Genomic DNA, 5,449 nt, shown 5'->3' with positions numbered 1-5,449 from the left:
CCGCCCGGGAGGGCCCGCCCCCGCTCCCACCCCCTCCTCCCCTCACCCCGCCCAGCGGCCCCTGCCCGGGTCTGCAGCCTTCAGCGCCGAGCGCGGCCCCGCGGCCCCGCCGTGGGATCGATAACTAATTTCACCGCAGCAGCCGCCCCAGTTTTTTCCCGATAATTGTGCGCCTGCAGCTGAGAGCAAGGCCCCCAGCCCGGCGCGCGGCCCCCGCCCGCGCCCGATCAATTGACACCGCCACCGGGCGGCAGGAAAACTCATTTTTCTCTCCCTCCCCGGCTCCCGGTGGGCGCAGGCGAAGCTCCGCCTCGGGCCGGGGCGGGGGGGTGGGGGGGAGCGCGGGCCGGTTCCCGGATTGAGTCGAGTTTGGGAAGGTTTCCAGGGTATCCGAGGCAGCCTGAGGGCCTCGGTTTCTCTGTTCCACAAGTAGGGGCGTGGCCGAGGACCTGGGGGCTGGACTGACCCCGCCCCCTCGGCTTTCCCTGGGCGGGCCAGCGGTGCACCTGCCCCCCCATCACTTGTGGGAGGGAGGACCAACAGCGCAGGCGCCGTGGTCTGGACACGTGGGTTCGAATCCGGCCTTTACCAGTTACCACTGTGTGACCTTGGACTGGTCTTGCCCTTTGGGCTCTTCCTCTCCGAGCCTCAATTTCCCCATTTTCCCAAAGGGGCTGGCATAGTCGTCGGTGCGCAGGGCTGTAGATGGGTGTGCGCAAGTACGTGCTCCATAAATGGCGGTTGTCATTAGAGAGTGGAGGAAATCTTCACTCAGTTACTCACTGAGCACCTACTGTGCGCCAGGTACTGTTCTGGGCTTGAGGACAGAGCAGTGATGAAGCAGACAAAAGTCCCTGCCCTCGTGGAACTGACCTTCTAACGAGGGGATGAACGATAAACATGTAAGTGAAGTAACTAGTGAGAAGATGAGAAAAGCCATGGAGAAAAGTAAACTAGGGCGTGTGGCATAGGGTGTGAGGAGGGGTTGCAAGGGCAGTGCAGCCCCCCAGGACCAACTGAGCAGGGCTTCGTTGCCAGAGCCCCCTTTGCAAAGCTCCCAGCCCGCTGTTTGCTCAAGGTCAGGGAAAGCTGCAGGCTTGGCATTCTCTGAGAAGGGTGGGCAGGAGGAAGGAGAGCAGAGCAGGGAGAGGGCGAGATGGGGGGGTGTCTAGAGAGAAAGGGGGTGTGCAGACAGAGGGAGGAGGGAGGACAGAGCTCCGATGGCCAGGAGGCCTGGAAGGTCAAGGTCGGACGGGACTCAGGTAACCAGCTGCCCCAGCTGGGCTGTGGAGGCTCAGAGAGGGGCAGAGGCCTGCCCAAGGCCACAGTACATGTGGGGGTCAGAGGTGGGCTCCTGGGTCTTGGCTCCAGACCCTGCAGAAGGGTGAGAAGGGCCAGAGAGGAAGAGAGAAGAGAGGAGAGACTCACGAGGGTAGGGAGGGGTGGGAGCAGCCCAGAGGCTGGGTCGGGGGGTGGGGGGCTGGGAGCTTCCTTGGAGCAACACGGGTTGCGTCAGGACATCTTCGTGAGGACTGGGGATGACTCGGAATGACTCAGGGAACCCAATCTGCTGACCAGACTCCCTCCGCCCCACCTCCCCTCCAAACCAGTTACCCAAATCTGACAGAGGAGTCCTAAGTCTTCTGCATGACGGTGGGTGAGCCAGGCAGGGGGCGGTGCCCTCGGCTGCTGGTGGGGTGAGCTGTTCCGGGGCTGAACAAACCTCAGGACATTCCCCCTGCCTCAGTTTCCTCATCTCGAAAATGGAGTTAGTGGTGAAGTTCTGAGGTTCTGTCTGTCTCCTTCCCTCCGGATTCCTGGCACACCCAGCCCCATCACGGGGTTGAGAGCAGTGACTCGGCAGAAATGAAAGCTCGAGACTGCTAGCAACCCAATGAGGTTAGCAGGGGAGGGAAGGGCTGGACTGGGTGGCTGGGATTTGGAACAAACGGAGCTGGGCCGCACCCACCTGTTTGTTTGTCCATCCATCCACCCACCCAGACAGTCATTCAGTCATTCAGCACACACTTAGTAAGCACCTACTATGTGCGGGGCAGCATGGGGGGGAGTGGGCATAAGGTCCTGCCTCTCCCATCCTCTCCCTCTCCCCATGACCCCCACGCTTTCTCTCGAGGAGTGGTCGAAGGAGCACTGGACTGGGAGTTAATATAGGACTGATGTCCCCTGGGTGCCCCTCTGTGCCTTGGCTGGACTAACAACAGCCACGTCAAGGGTCTGGCTCCCAGCATCGTGTTCAGTCCCTCGGTTCCCCTAAGGCCAGATGAGGGATCGGAGACCAGGACCCACCCAAGGGTCCCACGGCCAGGAGGCTGTGCCTGACCCAGAGCCCTGTCCGCCTGTCCCAAGTCTGGGAGGAATGATTGCCTATCAGGAAGGGTTTGAGGATCCCAGGCAGAAACCAGGCTACAGCGTTCAGTGTCCCCTTGTCCTGTCCCTCAGCTGGTGGCTTTGGCTGCCAGTCATCTCAGAAAGGGCCTGTGTGGGTCAGCCTAGCAGCTGCCCCTTTGCCCACACCCAGTGGTGGCTGATGCCCTGGGAGGCCGTCCAGGGCAACTTCAGCCTCCATGGTGAGACCAAGCCTCCCTTCTCAGAGAGATGTATATTCAGCCTGTCCCGTCTCTCAGAACACCATGGCAGATGACATCCAAGGCCTTACAGAATTCTTGATCTGGAGACATGGGATCCCGTCCCCCTGGGCCTTGGACCAAGGGCCCTACTTTATGGCAAGGAAAGAGCACAGTGGGTGTGCAAGCATGGCAGCCACTGGTCTGACCCTGGAGCAATGGGCCTGACGGAACGCTGGGGCAGCCAGCTCGTGCGACACCCTGTGTCCAGAACCCACAGCTAATCAATGGTGCTGTGACCCCAAAAACTAGGACACACGGTCCAGGAACAAGCTGTGGAACTAGGATTGTGCCCGCCTCCGTCACTCCGGTGCCTCACTTGTAGATTTGTACTTCTCCTCCCTGCAGCCTGAGATTTTGTCAGAGAAGAGGTACCGGTTCCCTGGGACTGGGTTGGTGGTGGGGGGAGAGCTGGAGGGAGGGAACAGGAAGTGGAGGGAGGGCACAGGAAGTGGAGGGAGGGAACGGGAAGTGGAGGGAGGGCACGGGAAGTGGAGGGAGGGCTCCACCGGGCACAGAATGGGTCCCGCTGAACTCAAAGCTGTGACTGCCATCTGACCACTTTGGGGGCCTCATGTCGGGGACCAGCAGACCGAGAAAGGAGTTACTGTTCAGGGGTGGGTCACCCACTCCAGATCCAGCTGCGGGGGCAACAGTTTGCTTCAGTAACAGGCTTGTGTCAAGTCTTTGCAGGGACTGTGGATGGCCGGCTCCTTTAAGGGGACTCTAATGGGCCGGGCCCAGTGCAGGGCAGGGGCAGAGCTGAGTCCTGCAATGGGTGGACTGTATTGAATACCTTTCCTGCGCTACTTCCAACGTCTTGGCTTTGCCTCTTAATCCAGGCCCAGTGGCGGTGAATGAACAGCCCCTGCAGGGTCTGGCCAGGCAACTGCAGGCCAACAGTGCCTCACCCTGAGTTACATCTCTCTTCCTGCCCTGGGAGTTCACTGATGCCCCGTATGGGATGTCCCTTTCCCCATCAGGAACCCACTCAGAGATCAGCTGTAACACCATTCAGGCCAAGCCTTGATCCAAGGGAGACGGAGCTATGGGGTGCCTCCCCCTTTCTTCCCCCAGGCAGATGGTCCCAAGATGCATTTCATAAGGAATCTCGGACAACCTGGGGGCCTGGGCACCCAGGTTGCCTTAATGGTGAGCTCAGGAATGCACATTTATATTGGTTCTCTTTCCTCTCCTGTTTCCCTCTCCCCTCTCCCCATCCCTCACTCTTGCCCCTGCAACTGTACTCCCAAACAAACTACGTGTACCTCAGCCTTGATTTTAGCCTGCTTTCAGGGAGCCCAGACCAAACAGGCGTTATGGGCAGAATTATGTCCCTAACCCGTCCCCGCCAAATTAGTACGTTGAAGTCCTAACCCCCAGTACCTTACATGCGACTATATTTGGACACAGGGTCTTTAAAGAGGTAATTAAGTTAAAATGAGGTCATCAGGATGGCCCTAATCCAATATGACTGGTGTCCTTCTAAGAAGAGGAGATCGGGACGCAGACACGCACAGAGGAAGGATCATGTGAAGACACAGCAAGAAGATGGCCACCTACAAGCCAAGGAGGGAGGCCTCAGAAGAAACCAACTCTGCCTATACCTTGACCATGGGTTTCCAGTCTCCAGGCTAGAAGAAAATAAATTTCTGTTGTTTAAGCCATCCGGTCTGTGGCACTTTGTTATGTCAGCCCTGGGAAACCAATACACAGGTATATTCTATTATCGTCCCATTTTACAACCAAAGAAACAGAGGCTTTGAGAGGCAAAGGACTCGCCCAGGGTCACACAGCTAGTGAGTAGCAGAGCCCAAATGCAAACAGGGCTCTTTGGGTGGCAGAGTGCAAGCCCTCCACACTAGGGATACTAGGAACCCAGTAAGTCTTCACCCCACCCCCCCGGCCCAGTCTCCCCTCCCACGTCTGGGAAGCCCCTCCCTCTATCCAGGCCCCCCCGCTTCTCCAGCCTTGACTGCATTGGCCTTGGGAAGCTCCCTCCAGCTCCCCGCCTCTGGGCCTCTGGCTCTGCTGTTGCTGCAGCACTAAGCTTTGCCAGCTCATTCCCTCCCGCCTTTCCTCTGAAATCTGTTCTCCAGCAGCGTTACACACACACACACACACACACACACACACACTCACACGTGCTCTGCGCTCACCTCAGCGCTCTGAGGCTCTTTCTACCACCTTCCCTAATGCCAGCTGCAGACCAGCCGCAGAGTGGCTTTGGGGGTGCCCCCTGAAGACCACACCTCCCTTGCTCCCTGTGTCCCAGTTCCCCAGTGAGCACCCTCCTGTCCTAGCTGGGCACTGTGCAGAGCACCTCGCTAACTCCTACCCCCTGCAACAGGGACTAGTGTTGTCTCCATTTTCTATATGAGGAACTGAGGCCCAGAGAGAGATAGGACCCTGCCTAAGGATGCACAGCAATGAGAGGTGGGGCTGGGGTTCATCCCAAGTCTCAGGACCGAGCTCTCTCCAGCAGAGGCCAAACTCAAAGAATGGGATTAATTCCAAAATGTCGTGGCTACGACACGGGGCTTTCCCTGAGAGCAGGTTATGGTGCAGGGCAGAGGGCAGGGACTGGGCATGTGCACCCAGAGGTCATGCCCCTCCCTGCCACTGCCCTGATCCTCCCCCTGTGGGTGCTCCGCTCCCCCGAGGACAAGCATGGACCTCCACCACACTCATTATCGTGTGGCCGCCTGACCCTCGGCCATGAGGGTGCTATGCAGAGGGTGGAGGGTGCTATGCAGAGACCCTCAGAGACTCCCACTCGGGGGGTGGCGGGGGATGCTGGCAGT

At 58.9% G+C, this 5,449-nt stretch overlaps 1 long non-coding RNA gene across 4 annotated transcripts; it reads left to right on the top strand.

The window, feature by feature from the left end:
* The first annotated feature begins 1,713 nt into the window (after window positions 1-1,713).
* Window positions 1,714-4,303, top strand: LOC102993557 (uncharacterized). 4 transcript variants are annotated; one of them, XR_002892051.3, is made up of 4 exons: window positions 1,714-1,899; window positions 2,898-3,016; window positions 3,629-3,797; window positions 4,059-4,303. It is a non-coding gene; the product is annotated as an uncharacterized lncRNA (long non-coding RNA). The 4 variants fall into 4 exon arrangements; XR_447501.3 differs by having other exon boundaries at window positions 3,488-3,797; XR_008616567.1 differs by lacking the exon at window positions 1,714-1,899 and adding an exon at window positions 1,963-2,031 and having other exon boundaries at window positions 3,488-3,797.
* The last annotated feature ends 1,146 nt before the right edge of the window (window positions 4,304-5,449 follow it).

This window comes from Physeter macrocephalus, unplaced genomic scaffold (assembly GCF_002837175.3).
Source record: "Physeter macrocephalus isolate SW-GA unplaced genomic scaffold, ASM283717v5 random_153, whole genome shotgun sequence".
Classification (NCBI taxonomy): domain Eukaryota; kingdom Metazoa; phylum Chordata; class Mammalia; order Artiodactyla; family Physeteridae; genus Physeter; species Physeter macrocephalus.
Note: the sequence above shows the minus strand (reverse complement) of the source record. Positions and strands in the feature narration are given on the sequence as shown.